This window comes from Podarcis filfolensis (assembly GCF_964270895.1).
Source record: "Podarcis filfolensis genome assembly, chromosome: 1".
NCBI lineage: Eukaryota > Metazoa > Chordata > Lepidosauria > Squamata > Lacertidae > Podarcis > Podarcis filfolensis.
In genome coordinates, this window is record NC_139604.1 from 2,497,016 (window position 1) to 2,516,059 (window position 19,044).

General features: G+C 41.5%; 1 long non-coding RNA gene across 1 annotated transcript; it reads right to left on the reverse strand.

Moving 5' to 3' along the window:
- Window positions 1–829: 829 nt before the first annotated feature.
- LOC310743742 lies at window positions 830–16,020 on the reverse strand. The gene is made up of 3 exons (XR_014539209.1): window positions 15,939–16,020; window positions 14,603–14,679; window positions 830–1,078 (listed from the first exon to the last, which is right to left on the reverse strand). It is a non-coding gene; the product is annotated as an uncharacterized lncRNA (long non-coding RNA).
- Window positions 16,021–19,044: the final 3,024 nt, after the last annotated feature.

The following is a 19,044-nucleotide window of genomic DNA, read 5'->3' on the forward strand; positions in this document are numbered from 1 at the left end:
CCCTCTCCCAAGGGGTACACAAGGAAAGGCAGACTGTCTCTAATAGGGGAGGAAGAACAGAGGCATCAGGGTTGGTCACCACGAAGAACAGGGATAATTGGCATGGTATCAATGTGGCACAGTATCACCGTGTTCCACAGTTTATTCAGTATATGCTAGGAATAACTTTGCAACAAAGAACTAGTATCTGCATTCAATTCCCCACCTCTTCCCTTCTGATCACTTTTCCTTTCGTATCATGCAAGTCTGAGCTCAGGCCCAGATTATAAGCCTGAGTGCAGGAACTGTCCAGGTACTGGTTGTTCTGGAAGTCTTTTTTGGACTAAAAGGTGGGTTTTGGGGGGAAGGGGGGGTACCACAAATAAATAAATAAATATGCATTTTTGAAATACCTTTTCTAATTTGATGTAGCTCTATGTCGGTGCCCATCAAGTGTGCGTGTGATCAGTTTGGGCATACTGGAAAGTAAGATTGTGCTGACTTTCCATGGGAGCTATCAGGCAGAGTTCAGTGCTCCACCACATGGGTCATCAGGTGCCCCACATTCAGCTGCTCCTTCGGACTGCATACACCAGATGTAAGTTCACACCCAGCACACAAATTATCCCATCCCATAAACTATAAGCAACTCTTGCCTTTTTCACTATTGGGACATTTATCAAAACTGATACTATGGCCCCCAAATTCCAGCCTCTTGTTTCACTCAACCTGTTCCACTTGTCAGGATACTTTCGCTCTCACGCATTCCATTCCATGCCCAACCCAGTTTTTTTAAAAAAACTACACCGCCTTTAAACTTTGAAGTTGATGGACATTATCTTTACCTTTATCATTAGCACATGAAATAATGTTTCTGTGCTTCAAATCAAGCTGTACGCAAAACAAATCCACACTGGAAATCACGTTGTTATGGGAACTGTTGGCAACTCTCTGTTTACTGTCCTGCTGGCACTCCTTGTCTCAATACTTGCTAAAACTTTAGCAGGTTCCTGTTTGGGATGCATTTTTGTCTTCAGTGTGTTCTTTCAAGTTGCTAGTCTAGTGCATCATGACTTTTTATTGCCTTTGGAGTCCCTGTCTGGGGAAAAGGTGGGGGGGAAATAAAGAAAATAATAATAATAATAATAATAATAATAATAATAATAATAATAATGGGTCATGCATGGAGCTGCTTGCTTTTCTGCTTGCTGTGTGTCGAGTTTCTGACACCCTTTTCTGCTTCTTGTCCCCTTCAAAGGGCACATGTCCCCTTTCAGGCAAAGGGTGGAGATGTCACACAGGTGTGAGAGGCAGACCTGTGTTTAGAAGCTGTGAATCCTTCCTCCTGCTATTTTACACACTTTTTTTTTACACACTTTATTGCCAACACAGGGAATGCTGTCTGATGATGTAAGCTCTTGTAACTTAACATACAGAAGAATTTTTTTTACCCCCATAAGAGTCTCCTTGCTGATGGGTAGCATGCTTATTTATGATATGATAAGGTAAAAATACACAAAGAATTTTTAAATCATTGCAGAGGAAGAAGAAGAAGAAGAAGAAGAAGAAGAAGAAGAAGAAGAAGAAGAAGAAGAGGAAGAAGATATGGAGTATGGAGTATGGAGCAGATATCAAGATTTATTGGAAAGGACAACACCTTTATGGTTATCACCTATAGAAGCCAGCACCCCAAAGAAAATAAATATGATGGAGAAGCGGGGTAAACATAAAGATATAGAGATGGTCTGGAAGATGGTCAACTGGTGCAAAATGCTGGGATGTTGGTGGAAGCCAGGCAGTTGGAGCATCCTTTCCAACGTGAAGTGGTCCAAAACTGGGACACCATCTTCCAGGGCGGCACTCCTGCACAAGTCATATGACCTGTGTGAGATTGCGGCCCCTCAAAAAGTGATTTTTCTGGGCACAGAAAATGTGCATTTTTGGTGCAGTGCCCAAAAAATGTGTGTTTTAGGGCACCATGACCGAAGAAAGCACAGCCTGAAATTTTGGCTGCTTAACTCTCACGAGGTGTCCCATTTTTCCCAGAGCAGTTGATGTTGGAGCATGCAGTACCTATATTGTACTAGTTTCATTGGTTGCTAGTGCATTTTTGGGCCTAAGTTAAAGTGCTTCAGTCAATATTGTAGTACTCCACAGTTTGTTTTATTTTCTTGTTGTATGGTTTGGTTTGTACTTGCTATTGCAAAACAGTAATATACATATTTTTAAAAGTGGGGGAGGAAAGAAAGATAAACACCAGGAGGACAAAGGCACACACCAACCAATGGCCTGGCTATATAGTGCATTTCAATTGCAATCCCATGCACTCTGAGCTGGGAGTAAGTCCCATTGAACTGAATGAGACATATCAGATGGTGCTCTGTCAGGAAGGTTAGTAATTTATTAAAATTTAATCATTTGGGTCATTGGAAATGCATGGTACTTGCTTGCCCAAATCCAGCCCCACCTCGTGAGTTCATGCTGGTGTTGTAAATTAGTGTGTGTTAGTTCACTGCAGTACAAAAGGCCTTCCATAATTTCCTAGTCACAAGAATTACCGGTACCTGAGAATGTATTGTGGGCCACTAGTAGTTCATAAAGGCATTTAAGAATTTCTACCAAGTAAAACTCCTTATTGCATTGTGTGTGTGTGTGTTTGTCTGTGTGTTATGCTGTTGTTAAATACTGGGGCTTCCTAAATACAAGAATATGCCGAGTGACATTGAACAAGGAATATTATCGGTATTTTTAATTAATTGTTGGCACCTGCCAACATTTTCAAGGACTGAGATAAAATAATATAGAATCTATACCTTCCTCCCTTCCTCCCTCCTGATGTCTCCTTGTTCTGTAGTAGTTCAAGCAATCTAAAATACTAGGAGGGAAAAAAATATTATAGCAAAATGTCATCAGATATGACAGAAAGTTCCAGGTCATGTTAAATATTGAAGATAAAGCTACTATCATCTGTTAGTTATTGGATTTGAGAGCCAAGTATTTTTATTATGCACTAGATGAGGAATACTTTATAAATCACAATAACTTTTGACATGCAATAACATCCAGCCTTATTAATATAAACTGCAAGGATTTTTTTTAAAAAATGTTGGCAGTAAAACCAGCCTTTTCAGAAATCCTTGGCATTCATTCATACCCTGCAGGTTTGCACATCACCTTTAAGTGCTAAAGATGTTCATTACGTCATACACTGAATAATTTTTTTTGCAATGGAGGTTCGCATTGCAATGAAATATCCATTACTACTCTGTGTGTCACTACTAAGAGAGGCTAGCAAGTCCACAGTGACAAAGCCCGACTGAACATGCCAACTGACACTTGGGAAAGACACAGCCACTGAATTCACAAGATAGCCTTGGTACATCATGTGATCGCTCTCTTAAAACAAGACTTATGCGGTGATTAAACCAGGTGTGTACAGTTTTGACATGTGGCTGGAGGAGGCTGCACCAAGAGTCCAGGAGCCATGGCTGACTGCTGGTTTGGACCCAAGCTTGAAGAAGCTGCGAGAGGGGCAATAATAGACACTCTTGGGGCATCATGTTCTGTAGCCTCTCCACTTGAAGACTCCAGGTGTAAATATGTGTGCCTTGATTTTCCAACGCCAACACAACCCTGGCTGAGCACCTGGAACCCTCTGGGGTCTTGCTACTGCACGGCAGTGTTTTGGAGTGGTGTTCAACATTGTTCTGCTTTCCTGTGGATCACACCAGACAAGTTCTAACATTACTTTCTTGACATGGAATTCTCTTGCTTGCTTTCTATCTGCCTGTCTTCTTTTCTACTTCAGAGAATGCACAGTCCTGCCCACAGTCCACTGAAAAGAATCTGGAAAACATCTCAAGGAATGATGAAGGGAGTATTCAGCAGCATATCTCAGAAGGGAACAACAAGGGAAACTCTGAAAGGGAGGCTAATCTGGGAGAAATCTGGGAGGCTGTACTTTAGAATATTGGAATGTTATGGCAATCTTTAAAAGCTTGAAAGAGATTTTCTGTCTTTCCCCCTCCTTAGGTATATCGTATTATGCAGCTAATGATTTATTGTTCAAATATATTCAGGTGTTATGCTTCCTTTTAGATTTAAATGAGAAGTGTAATGAATATCCCCCCCCCCAAAAAAATTGCATGTCAAATTGTTTCTATTTCACAAATACTCAAAATCTCAACTGTGAAAGTTTCATTTGCATGTGATAATTTCCACAACACTAAATCTGAGCAATTTATTTCCACTATGGCTTCAGCTGAAATTAAGGCTGATGTTTCTTGCACATAAAAAGCCCTGCTAGATTGATCATACTAAAGGTCCATTTAGTCCAGTGTCTTGTTTCCAACCGTTGCCGGCCGGATGCTTCTGGAAAGCCCAGGCACAGGGCGTGAAATCAACAACCCCTGTCTGCAGCCCTGCAGCTGGCATGCCAAGCTATTTGCTTCTGAAGATGGAGGTTCCATTTAGTTATCATGTCTAATAGCTGTTGATATATTAGGCTCGATTTATGCAGTGGTTGCCCAATTCAAGTGGTCCTCTTCTAGACAATGAGATGTAGGCGAAAAGTGTGTTTTGCCAAATGATGCTGTGGACCATAAATTAACCATCAGATTGCACCCCCTCTCCTTCCTTCTCTCTCCCTGGCACAATGGGTCAGTGTGTCTGGCTGTTAACCAGAAGCTTGGAGGTTTGAGCCCACCCAGGGACAGCTGTGGGCAGGATTTCTGCACTGCAGGGAGTAGAACTAGATGACCCTTGGGGGGATCCCTTCCAAATCCACCATTCTAAGATTCTATGGTTTTCTAATTCCGCTTCCCACTCCATTTTCTGTTTAGATGTCATCAGATTCAATAGCAGCAGCCCTTGCCCTCCAAACCAGAATGAGAAAGCCACTTCATTCAGACCATGTGTTCTGGTCGTAGTTTGGAGGACAATCACTCAGCAGAAGGTAGAGATGAGTGAATCTGTCAGTTTTGGCTTACTACGTTTCTTGTTTCTGACTTTAATTCAGTTTGGCATCAGTTTATTTTCCACTAACATGTGCATTTTTAATGCACATCTTACCCCAGCACACAAATTTTGGTACACCTTACTTGGCTTGAAAGTGGCACTGCAATATTCAGAAAAAGGTAGATTCTGATGTCCTATAGCTATGTTTCAGCTCACATATTTTTTGGAACACTCCAAAATTGCTAGATTTGCCTTTAAATGCAAACAGAATTGAATTTCTCCCTAGGAAACCTCCTAAATATTAAGAGCAGTAGAGGGGTCCTCTTGGTAGTTAAACCTTCCTCAGAAGTTTGGGTGGCCTGAGAGAGGGCATTTTCTGTAGCAGCCCCCAAGTTATAGCATTCCTTCCCTTCAAAGGATCACCTGGCTTCTTCACAATACAGCTTTCAGCAAATGCTGAAGCCACACCTCCCTGTGGCGCAATGAGTCAGTGCCCCTGGCTGCTAAAAAGAGGATTGGTTCTTCCAGCCCACCCAGAGAAGGCTATGGGCAGGATTCCTGCACTACAGGGGGTTGGACCAGATGATCCTCGGGATCCCTTCCAACTCTACAGTTCTATGATTCTATACCCTGACTTTTGACACCTGAGATGTGTGTTTTCAGGGCCTGTGACTAGAATCTATTTTTAATCTGGTTTTTTGTTTTTTGTTTTTACTCTCAATTTTAAATCATGGGACCTGCTCATGATGGGTGGATAAAACAACAACAAAGTAAGCTGCAAGAAAATTTGAATAGTGATACTCATTTTAAGAACTTTGGGAGAGGTGTGGGTTTTTGTTTTTGTTTTAAAAAACTGATCTTTTGCTTTGTAGTGGAAAAGGCTGTCTTGAGACAAACTGTTATTTAGATGGTATTTCCCATCCTCATCTGTTTAGCCAGAGATAACAGGGATTGAACCTGGAACTTTTAACATGCAAACCATTGTATGGCTGGTTGATTTGTTTTTGCCACCTAGTGGCTAAAGAGTTTAACGAACTAAGGGCTTTCCACACTTACCTTTTAGAGTGGTATAGTTGCTGTTTGCTCTGATGTTTGTAATAGTGAATTTGGAGCTGACCATCTGCATTTGGGGTCACATGCTGCTGTTATTAGAAAATGAATGTGGTTTTCCCCTTCCAGACTAATGGTGGCTTGTGCCTGAATTGAGAAAAGTTCCATGGCTGTCATGTTGACCCTTGCATATCCTCATACTCCTCCAGACAGTAAAAGTAACAGCTATGAGCATGTGCATGGGGATAGCTCTTTCATGCTGCTGCTTTTGTGCATTTGTTTATGGTATATAATGCCTGGTATTATAACCTTGTGGGATTAGAAGAGGTGGCATGTGCCTCTACACCTCGTCCCAGAACTCTTGTTGTGATCTGCCTTAGTCTCTTCAGAACATCCCAAACTGAAAGCTTACATTGGTCAGATGTCTCCTAAATCATGCCCACCAGCCCTACTGCCTTCAAAGAGACATCAGGAGAATGCTGAAACTCAGGCATCCCCAGCCTTCGGCCCTCCAGATGTTTTGGACTACAATTCCCACCATCCCTGACCACTGGTCCACCAGTGATTATACCACTATAAAGGCCCGTGTGGAAAGCCCCTGGGACTGAGCATGATCCTAGAGAGTTATTATTGCCTAAGAAAAGCGCCAGAATGTCACTAAATATTGACTACATGGGCATTGTTAGGGGGTGGTCTAGGGGACCGGAGACCCAGTGCTCTGTGCTAGACAACAGATTTCCTGGCTCTTCCCCTAAAAAAACAAAACACACACAACTTCTTTTTCCTACTTTGCTTACAGGACAGCTGAACCAGGGACCACACAGCCTGTGTTGCCACTTGAGGCAAAACAGAAAGTGCCCTGTCACTGCCGTCACTTACCCTGCAACATCTGCCACTCAGACAAGTGGCAACAGCCCCGGCTGGTCTCAAATGAGATTGTGCCAATTTCCACCTAGATCCTGTCAAAATCATGCAAGGTATCACACTCTTGGTGAGATCTTGCCGGAAATACACACAATCTCACCCAAAATCAGAGCAAATGCCAGGACCGCTTCTCTGGAGATGGCAGAGGCAGCAGATGGCATTAGGCACCACCCAATGGCTGTGCCGGTCCTGAGCTGCGTGCATGCCCAGTACAGTGCTGGTGAGACCCCTAGCCACCCACCATTTTCATTTGCCCAGAGGCACTCTGCATATGTATGCCAATGTCTGATGTGGGTCTTGTCTCAAGTACTAAACAATAACCCAACTTGGCCAGAATGAATGGTTAGAAGTTGCCCTATTCCTGGTGTGGTCATCCTTATTTAAAAGTATGTTCTCTGCTCCTGAGTTTTGGGACTTTCTCTGCAAGATATTAACCCTTCAGTTATAAGGGCCTAAACATGGGGTGTCTGGAAAAAAGGGCAGTGAGCGCAGATCTGGGTTTTCATCAGAACGTATATTGGGATATGTGCCAATGCACTGGAAGACAGCATATCACTGGGAAAGATTTGAATCTTTGTGGATTTGCACCTAGTTGAACAGTTCCTTCCCTTAAACAGTAGATGTCACCGTTGTCATTCCAATGGGAGAAAGAAAAGTTAAAAGCAGCTTGTATATGATACCCTGTGAATCTCTTTTGATGTAGAAAATGTTGAATGATAACATGGACATTTTTTAAACAGTCCAAAGTTCACAGTGTACTGTTAACAACAGTTTAGCCAGTATTCCTCACTCTCAACGAATTTGTAGCCAAGATAAACTGCATTTAAAAAATCATCACATTGACAAGGTATACTGTAGATATTGCTTACTGTTTCAACATTACAGGCTAGTATTCAACCACCTTTTACTCAGCATAGATACATTTAAATTAATGGACATAATTTAATCATGTTCATTAATTTGAGCAGGTCTAACCCTGAGTAAAACCAACTGAATACCTCCCAAAGTGCCCCACCCAGCCTTTTACAGTCTTCTCAAACCCAGTGCTTTTTTCTAAAAAAAATGTTTAGGGGTACTCTCATTTTCCTATTCATATTGAAATGAGGCCAAACTTAGATTCACAAAATGTTTAGGGGTATGCGTACCCCTGTGTTCCCCCAGAAAAAAGCACTGCTCAAACCATTTGTGGATATACAGTAATTTATTTTAGTGCAAGGAACATGGGGCAGATGCAAAAAGGGTAATATAGACAAACTGTCATCCACTAAACAAGGCTTTATGTGAATGTGGTCCTGAAAATTGAATTCATGAGCCAAGCACTAAATAAATAGGAAAGCCTGGAATGCTTGACTAATTTATAGCTGAGCTGTGAAAGCCGATTAATAACTGAGCCACAGCCTTTTATCAGAATGCTTAAGATATTCACTTTGTACACAGCACAATCCAGCACATCAGGGCCGGCCCAAGACATTTTGTTTTTTTTTTTTTATAATATATTTATTAAAGTTTTCAAATAAAGCATATATTAGATAAACACTTATCATTGTCCATTTAACATCTCTCAATTGTTACATGGGACTCCCCCACACCTCCCGCATACACTTACATCATTATTAAATTAATTTCAAACAAATTATCATTTAACTCATCTTAATTAATAATCTTAATTTGGTTTGACATATAATTCAGCCTTAAATCTAATTTAATGGTAGACAATTGTCTGCACTGGCATCCAATTCAGCACTCAGCCAAATTGCAATATTTTTGTAAATAAATCTTAAATTTCCTCCAGTCTTCTTCCATCCTTTCTTCTCCCTGGTCTCGAATTCTGCCGGTCATCTCGGCTAATTGCATATAGTCCATCAGTTGCATCTGCCATTCTTCCACAGTGGGTAGCTCCTGAGTTTTCCAATTCTTGGCAATTAATATTCTTGCTGCTGTTGTTGCGTACAAAAAGAATGTTCTGTCCTCTTTTAACACACTCTGGCCGACAATACCCAGGAGAAAGGCCTCTGATTTCTTAGTAAAGGTGTATTTAAACACCTTTTTTAATTCATTATATATCTTCTCCCAAAAGGCCTTCACTCTAGGGCAGGTCCACCAGAGGTGAAAAAATGTTCCTTCATTTTCCTTACATTTCCAACATTTGCTATCAGACGAATGGTATATTTTAGCCAGTTTAACAGGGGTCATGTACCATCTATACATCATTTTCATCACATTTTCCTTCAACGCATTACATGCAGTGAAGTTCAGCCCAGAGGTCCACAACCTTTCCCAATCTTCAAACATAATATTATACCCAATATCCTGCGCCCATTTTATCATTGTTGATTTTACCATTTCGTCATGTGTGTTCCATTTCAGCAGCAAGTTATACATTCTTGAAAGTACCTTAGTCTTAGGTTCTAACAGTTCAGTTTCTAACTTTGACTTTTCCACTTGGAATCCTAGCTTTTTGTCATTTTTAAACACTTCTTTAATCTGAGCATAGTGTAACCAGTCTCGCACTTTATCTCTCATCTTTTCTAAACTCTGCAATTTCCAGTTGTCACCATCCTTTTCTATTATCTCCCAATATTTTGGCCAGTTGGCCTCCATATTGGCTCTTTTCCGAGCCTTAGCCTCCAGGGGTGACAGCCACCTCGGAGTTTTATTCTCCAGTAAGTCTTTATATTTTGTCCAGACATTAAAAACTGATTTTCTGACAATATGGTTCTTGAAGGCCTTATTTATCTTAGCTTTATCATACCATAAATATGCATGCCATCCAAACGCATTATTAAAACCTTCCAAATCCAAGACATCCGTATCTTCAAGAAGTAACCAATCTTTTAACCAGCAGAAAGCTGCAGCTTCATAATACAACTTTAAATCTGGCAGGGCAAAGCCCCCTCTTTCTTTCGCATCTGTTAATATTTTAAATTTGATTCTGGGCTTTTTGCCCTGCCAGACAAATTTAGAAATATCTTTCTGCCACTTCCGGAAGCACTCTGTCTTGTCTACAATCTGCAGTGTCTGAAACAAAAATAACATTTTTGGCAATACATTCATCTTGATGGCAGCTATTCGGCCTAACAAAGAAAGTTTTAGTCTTGACCAACTATCCAAGTCTCTCTTAATCTCTGACCAACATTTTTCATAATTATCTTTAAATAAACTCAGATTTTTTGCTGTTATGTTTACCCCTAGGTATTTAACTTTTTTAACCACATTTAGTTCTGTCTCTTTCTGAAGCTGTTCCAACTCAATATCTGTCATGTTTTTCCCCAAAACTTTAGTTTTTTGCTTATTTAACTTAAATCCTGCCACTCGACCAAAGTTTTGAATCAGTTGTAGTACTCTTTTCAAACTAGACTCCGGCTCCTGTAATGTCAAAACTAGGTCATCTGCAAAAGCTTTAAGTTTATATTGTTTCGCTCCGACCTGAATCCCTTCCACCAACCGGTCCCCCCTAATCATATTCAGGAGCACTTCCAGAACCGAAATAAACAGTAATGGGGAAATCGGGCAGCCTTGTCGTGTACCTTTTTCAATTTTAAACTCTTCTGTAACCACATTGTTAACTATCAGTTTAGCCTTTTGTTCTGAATATATTGCCTCAATCCCGTTCTCAAACCCCCGTCCCACTCCCATTTCTTTTAAATTCCCCTTCATAAATTTCCAAGAAATGTTGTCAAAGGCTTTCTCCGCGTCTATAAAAATTAAAACTGCTTTAGTGTTTATGTTTGTTTGTAAAAGTTCCAATATGTCTATGATGTTCCTTGTGTTAGTAAACATATGTCTGCCCGGGAGAAAGCCTGCCTGGTCTTTATGGATTATCTCACTTAAAACTTTCTTAAATCTTCGTGCCAAAACATCTGCAAATATTTTGTAATCCACATTTAAAAGGGAGATGGGACGGTAATTCTTGAGTTGTGTCTTTTCAGTTTCTGACTTTGGAATCAATGTGATAAATGCTTCTTTCCACGATTCAGGCGCCTTCTTCCCCTCCATTATTTCATTACTGACCTCCAACAAAGGTTGTATCAAATAATCCTTCAATGTCTTATAGTAGTTAGAGGTCAGTCCATCTGGCCCTGGTGATTTGCCCTGTTTCAGACTCAGGATGGCCTGTTCAATCTCTTGTCGTGTTATTTTGCCATTTAAAATTGTTCTATTTTCTTCTGACAGCTTTGCTAATCCATTTCTCTCCAAAAATTGTGTAATCTCTATTTCATCTTGTGGCCCTTGAGTATATAACTTTTTAAAATACCTCTGGAAGCACTTTCTAATCTCTCCCGGGTTCTGAATGTTCCTTCCTTCAACCTCTAAGTTTGTTACTGTATTTAATCTTTGTCTCCTTTTCAACTGCCAAGCTAGCAGTTTCCCACATTTATTTGCCGATTCAAAAGTTTTTTGTTTCATTGTTTTAATCTTCCATTCTATTTCCTGATTTATCAGCTTGGAATATTGCGCCTGATAAAGTTTGATTTCTCTCAGAATCGGTTGGGACTTCGGGTTAGATCTTAACTTCTTCTCCAACTCTTTGATACTTTCCAGAATTTTATCTTTCTTTTCATTTTGCAGTCTTTTCTTTAAGGAATTCTGTTGAATCAAGAACCCTCTCATCACAGCTTTACTTGCATCCCAGATAGTTCTTTTTTCCACCGTAGTGTTCAAATTAATCTCAAAATAGTCCTTTAAGGTTTTTTGGGCCTTCTTTACAATTCTTTGATCTCTAAACAGGCCATCATTCATCTTCCATCTAAAGGAGCCGATTGGGATCAATGTCATATCCATTCTCAAGGCGTTATGGTCGGAGCATGTTTTGGGGCAGATTTCCACCTTCCTCACCTTAGGTGCCAGACTTCTAGTTATCCATATTTGGTCGATTCGTGTCCAAGTCAGTTGAGCTTCAGAAAAGAATGTTCCTTCTCTTCCCAGGGGGTTTCTAACTCTCCAGATGTCAACCCAGTCCATATTGTCAGTCATTTCAAAAAAGGTCTTAGGTAGTCTTCCCTCTTTAGTAATGTTCTGGTTCTGTGACTTATCCATATTTGTTGATACGACCCCGTTCATGTCCCCCATCATGATGACGTTGTTGTAATCCAGATAATCCAGCATGATCTCGTGCAACTTCTTATAAAAATCCGATTTTCCTTCATTTGGAGCATAAATTCCTAGTATCAAAATTTTTTCTCCTTGATACTGTACTTCTATTGCGAGGATTCTTCCACTTTCATCTTTAAAGAGAAATTTTGGTGAAAGGCTCTCTTTTGCATAGATCACTACACCTCTCTTTTTAACTGTATCCGATGATATAAATTCTTGACCAAGCCTTTTATTTATTAACACCTTTCTATGGAGCCTAATCACATGTGTTTCTTGTAAGCATATAATGTCCAATTGTTCCTTTTTTAAAATATGAAAAATTTTAGACCTTTTTTCGGGACTGTTACAGCCATTTATGTTCCAACTCAAAAGCTGCAGAGACATCCTGGATAGGTCTGGTTATTCTTTCTGGGGTGGTACCTTGTTCTCCGGTCCTTGAGGATCCGAGGGGGCGGGCTCCCCTGGAAGTTCTGGCGCTGGCAATCCAAGTCCTTTGTGGAGGTCTTCTCCGTGTGCTCCCAAAAACTTGTCTCTATCTTCCACTGTTTTGATTTTGATCTTTCTCCCTCTGTAGGTAAAGGATAATCCTTGTGGAAACTCCCACCTGAAGATAATTGCGTTGCTTCTCAACAGTCTTGCCAATTCCGTGTAGTTAGATCTAAGGTCCAGCAACTGCTTAGGAATGTCCTTGTAGATTTCAATTCTCTTGCCCAAAATGTCTAGTGACTTTTCGTAGTGCAGGCCCAAAATCTTGTCCCTTTCCTCCTTTGATCTCAATGTTATCAAACAATCTCTGGGCTTCTCTGTCCTTCTGACTCTGCCAAGCCTGAAAGCAGATACAATTTTAAAGTCTTTTTCCTCTAACTTCCAAAACTTGGCAAATTCCTTAGTTAGAAATTCAATAAAATTATCTTCTTCCACCTCTGGTATTGACCGTATCCTCAAGTTGGTCTCCCTGTTTCGCAGTTCTGTCATCAAAAAGTGAATCTGATGTTCTCCAACTTGTTTGCTGAGTGGTCTTACTTCTTTCTCAAGTTCTTCCAATCTTTGACTAGTATCTTCAGCCAGTTTACGATTTTCACCTACAGCCTCCTTTAATTCTCCAATAGACTGGGCATTCTGTGCAACTTGTCCAGTCAGCTTATTCAAGCTTTCTGTGTTCTGTTCAATTTTAGCTGTATGCAAATCAGCCTTCTTGTCCAGAGCCTCCAGTTTCTCCAAAATTTTCTCCAAGACAGAGCTACTTGTCCCTGAAGCCATATCTCCCAGGTGCAGCTCCTCTGTCTCACCCTCCCCTGCCTGTATTAGGGAGGCCGCCTCTATGTCTGGAGGCAAAGTGGAAGGCAAGGCCGGCACAGAAGATCTACGCTGTGAGGCTGCAGATAAAGTTAGAGTTGTTTGTTTAGTCCTTCCTCTTCTCCTTGCGCCACTCATTCCAAAGTTATCTGTAATCCAAGGTCAATCCAAGTTGTTCCCATGAGAAAGCAGAGTCCCAGATGCAATAGTCAAACAGAGGCCGGGAAAGGGAAAGTAAAACAAAGTCACTGCTGTAAGTCCAAAATCCTCTAGAGGGAGCTTAATACGTCTTCAGGGAAAAGATCAAATCCAAGTTAAACTTATAAATTTAAATCCATGTCTATCGCCTCCACAATGTATTATTTTTAGCAGAGTAAAACTTAAAGCAAAACAGCGTTTCTTACAGTGCCTTGACTGCAACAGTTTCAAAGTATCCAGTTCCAACTCAGAATGTTTCAAAACCTGAATTCAATGTATCCAAAGTTGCAAACTGGTGCTCATCCAGGCAGCTCCAGCACCAGAGATTCTTATTTATTTTATAATCCACTGGTGCCACAGAAGAAGGATATCAGTGCACCCCGAATATGACCAGCAAAAGTCAATAGCTCAAAGTCTTTCACTCAGAAAACTGCTTTAACAGGGTGCCAGCATTTAGTTAACGCATAACTTTTTGTCTCCACTCCTCCTGCTCTTTGCTTAAAGTTCAGTATAGCGGGAGATGGGCTTCCTGCTTATCCTCACTCCGTTTTCAGCCAGATTTCAACTTTTTTAAAAAAGTTTTAAAAGTTTCATAAAGTTCTCAAAAAGTTTCAGAAAGTTGACAAAAGTTTCAGAAAGTTTTCAATGTCCAAATTTACTCACGGGTTGTAGTTTCCAAAGTTCAGAAAAGTTGCAGGAAGAAAGGACAGCGCTGACCGGCAACAGCAATGCGGCTTCACTTCGCTGTTTGCGCAACGACCCACAGCGCCGCTACCCCCTCCGCGATCCGGAGCCCCTTACGGGGTCCCTTCAACGTTTTGGGGGCTGCTTCTGGCGCCCGCCGGGTCCCGAGACCACAGGCTTCTGCCACCTGTGGTTTTCCTGAATGGGTCTCCGCTTCGCCGTAGCGGACGACCCGTTTACAGCGGAGCTCCCTTCTCCTTACTCGGAGAAGGCAGCCATTACCGGTCGCGCCGCCTCCGGAAGTCCCGGCCCAAGACATTTTGGCACCTGAACCACAAAGTGGCATTCCCCTCCTGCCAGGAAAGAAGGCGTGAGTGAAGAAGTACATCAGGAACAAGGTGGGGGGTGAAATCAACCTTACCTGATGGTTGAAGTGGGAATCAAAGGCTGCCACAGAGTCGGTGAGGGTATACTCATTAATCAAGCTATTAACATAACCTAAGACAACAAGAGTTTCCGATCAGTGCAAATTAGGAAAGGTGATGACTACAGGGCTACAATAACCAGTGCTATTTTTCTAGAAAGAGAGATGGCGGAACTCACCATGAATGCCTCCCTTGTTCTCTTATAATGACAACGGCACCCACCTGAGAGGTTCCAGAACTGAGTTCCAGCAATTTCTGGCTGAAAAAAAGCCCTGTCAAGATCCTGCTTCTTGTGGCACTTTGCAGTAATTTTATGTAGGGATGAATGAACCTGTCAGTTTTGGTTTCTGTGTTTCTCATTTTTCCTATCTCAAATTCAGTTCACCCCTTGTCACGGGCCTCATGGTGCCACCAGGCTCAGGCATAGAGTGGCAGGCAGAGACAAGCAAGGAGGGGGAGCAGGAGGATGAAATGGTGGGGGGGGGGGCTGAGACCAAGGAGCAGTGTCTGGAGGAGGCAGGATATGGCTGCTCCAGATGGGGAGCAGGACTCCTCCCTCCCTCCCTCCCTCCCTCCCCAGGGAAGCTTCAATGGGGTGTCAACCAACTGCTGCAGGTAGAAGAAATGGATTAAGAAGGGGCGGGTCAGCCCCATCCCTCCCTAATACAGTGCACATCTGGAACTTGACATTTTCACAAGGCACAGGAGTCTTGCCAATGAGCTCACATGGTGGGTGGGCGGGTTAGCCTATTGGGACAACTCTGTTGCTTCTGTGCAGTTCTGACCTCCTTGCCTAAATCTTGGATGCCTTAAACTTGGATTGCTGCTTCTAGCTGAGATAGTTCCAACTTCCCTGTCAGCTAACCTGAGCATTAAGGCTGCTGTGACCCACTACCTGTTGCAGAACCTGCACTTTTAATCAATAAAGATATTTTCCTTCCTCTCAAGGAAGAGCCTGTGTCACCATAGTCTGAGTGGGAGCAGGGACACAGTTCCTCAATCGTGGGCTTATTGTTTTCTTTTAAAAAGAAGTCCTTGTGAAAATTCATCAACATTTTAGTGTGCATATGTACTAAAACACACAATTTTACAAGCAATCTTCCCTTAACGTTATGCATTTTGTTTATTTTCACTAAATATTTACACTTTGTGCACACTTTTTGTAGAAGAACTGTATCTCAAAATGTGGAGGAGTGTGAATTTTGAAAGCTAGTTCTTTTTCCGTTCACATAATTTTAATGGTCCATGTATGAGGACTTTGCTCTCAGTCCCAGGGATCATGTGTCATAAACATCATGGTGTGTCCTCTGCCCCATTGTGACTGTATCTTACCTTCAGTTCAATGAGAAACAGGACCTGCTTCACTGATGAATTTTTCCATATACATTCATAAAGCATAGCTATCTTGCCTGGTCATGAATATGTATGTTAGGATATCACACACTGGCATCACACCTGTGTGTGTACAGTGGTGCCTTGCAAGACGAAATTAATTCGTTCTGTGAATTTTTTCGTCTAGCGAATTTTTCGTCTTGCGAAGCACGAAATCCCATAGGAATGCATTGAAAATCAATTAATGCGTTCCTATGGTCAAAAAAAGTCCAAACAAAGCCAAATTTGGTACAACAAGAGTTTATTAAGTGCTCTTTAAAGTCACACATACTGTAAAGAGCATTTCAAAATTCAAACCCAGAATTTTTTTAAAAAAACAGTAGAGTGGCCCAATGGTCACAGAAAATCATAAAAATGCAGGGGAAAAAAACAAGCTTCCAGATTCTTGCAAACCCCTCCCCAACTGTTCCCCCAGCCACCTAGCACACAGAAATTCAAATCCAGAATTTTTTTTAAAAAAAACAGCAGAGTGGCCCAATGGCCACAGAAAATCATAAAAATGCAGAAAAAAACCACAAGCTTCCAGATTCTTGCAAACCCCTCCCCAACTGTTCCCCCACCCACCCAGCACACAGAAATTCAAATCCAGATTTTTTTAAAAAAACAGCAGAGTGCCCCAATGGTCACAGAAAATCATAAAAATGCAGGAAAAAACCACAAGCTTCCAGATTCTTGCAAACCCCTCCCCAACACCAAGTCCTTGAATTCCAAACACCCCAACCCAAAATCCAAACCCCCCAAAAAAGTTTTAAAAGCTTAACTTCCAAATGGCTGCAAAAGAAGTTTTGGAAAAGCTTCAAAAATCACGAAAGTCTTTAAAAACCTCAAAAAAGGCTACTATGTACACTGCGTTCTATGAGTTGCTCCTCGAAGTCAAGTCGCAACTGTATTAACGGTGTTAAGAAAAAGGAAACAAACTTGCAAGACGTTTTCGTCTTGCGAAGCAAGCCCATAGGGAAATTCGTCTTGCGAAGCAGCTCATAAAACGGAAAACCCTTTCGTCTAGCGAGTTTTCCGTCTTGCGAGGCATTCGTCTTGCGGGGCACCACTGTACAGCAAAATAAATAAACTATATTCCACAGAAAGGAGTGATTTGTATGCATGCATACAATAACAAACTTAGTTGGTCTCTAAGGTGCTACTGGAAAGATTTTCACAAGATTCAGTTTTCACTGTGAAAGATGCTGTTTCAGGAGTGCCAAATTGTTCACGCAAAAAGCCCTCTACTTCCTGCATTTCACATCTTTTTTCAAGATTGCCCACTGCCATTATTCTTTGTCTGCTGCTCTGTTGTATTCTGCTAACTCTAAGTGTTTATGATGTCTGTCCTGGGCAAGCCCTAGTAGTTGAGGAGGGAAAGGAAAGAGACGGGGTGGGGGGGCTGTACGCTGAGCATGTGACTGTTATGAATCATTTGAATCTATTTCTCATGGATAAAGGCATAAATATAAAATGCTGCTTGGGCACAATTGCTTTTACTGAAAAGACTTCTTCACTTCATTATTTCAACCAATTGGGGCTCACTCAGTGATATGATCATGTAGCCAAATGTGATTCACGACAAGATGCCTTGATAGCATTGTCTTCACCATATAATCCCTGACTACCTTGGGAAGTGTTGTGAAGAAGCCATTTAAAGTTATAGACATGGAGCAAGTACATTCCTTGCATCGCTTCCATCTTCAACACAGGCTAGAAAGAAACACGTCCTGTTGCCTGCAGTTGGGGCACCGTCTTGCTGCGCTGGTTTCCTTGGCAGCAAGATTGCACCCCCTCTTCTGCCAGCACTTGCTGCCTTACAGATTGGCACGTATTTTTTCACAAAGAGTTGTCTAAATGGCTGGAAAGGGGATTGTTTCACAGGTGGAAAAATTTACTAAACGCACAAACACCCATTTCAGTTCATCATTAATGGACATGTATTCCCTGCAGAGATTATTTCTGATAAGAAAGGCAGACAGCTACATGGATTGTTCAAGAAGGACACTGACAAACTGGAACGTGTCCAGAGGAGGGCAACCAAAATGGTCAAAGGCCTGGAAACGATGCCTTATGAGGAACGGCTAAGGGAGCTGGCCATGTTTAGCCTGGAGAAGAGGAGGTTAAGGGGTGATATGATAGCCATGTTCAAATATATAAAAGGATGTCACATAGAGGAGGGAGAAAGGTTGTTTTCTGCTGCTCCAGAGAAGCGGACACGGAGCAATGGTTCCAAACTACAAGAAAGAAGATTCCACCTAAACATTAGGAAGAACTTCCTGACAGTAAGAGCTGTTCGACAGTGGAATTTGCTGCCAAGGAGTGTGGTGGAGTCTCCTTCTTTGGAGGTCTTTAAGCAGAGGCTTGACAACCATATGTCAGGAGTGCTCTGATGGTGTTTCCTGCTTGGCAGGGGGTTGGACTCGATGGCCCTTGTGGTCTCTTCCAACTCTATGATTCTATGATTGCAGAAACCTTCACTCATGACATTTGCAGGGAAATGTAAATGACCCCTTGTCCCTTGAACATCAATGTGTGAATTGATTGTTTATTGCCCTCATTAGTTCTGTTATTCACTAGTTTACCCCCCCCCCCCTTTTGCTGGTGTAGATGCCAAAAGTTGAAACTGCCTGAAGATTATTGGTGGCTTGCTGATGCTACCCTGTTAAACTAAAGGGTTAAAGAACTGCCTAAGGATGATTCATTGTTACATCTAATGTTTTAGGTTCACTTCTTATTAAACAGTCCCCAAGCCAGAAATAAACAATTGCTCTTCCTTTAACTAGTTTAAATTGTTGCTTTCTACTCTCTCAGATCTATGTATTGGAAAGAAATGTCTAATAAGGCTTGCATTTTGTTGACAATGTCCAATAAAATGTTGCTGATTCTTTAATGTAAATTTTCATCAAGAAGCAAGAGGAAAGAAGCAGTGGGGTGGGGTTGGGGTTCCTGGATTGCAAGACATCTAGAAATTTACCTGACACCTTTCTAACTAGTAATGCTTTAAAAAGGAATTTGAGACTCAATCCCAGACATATCACATCAGCATCAGAGTGGCACTGCACCA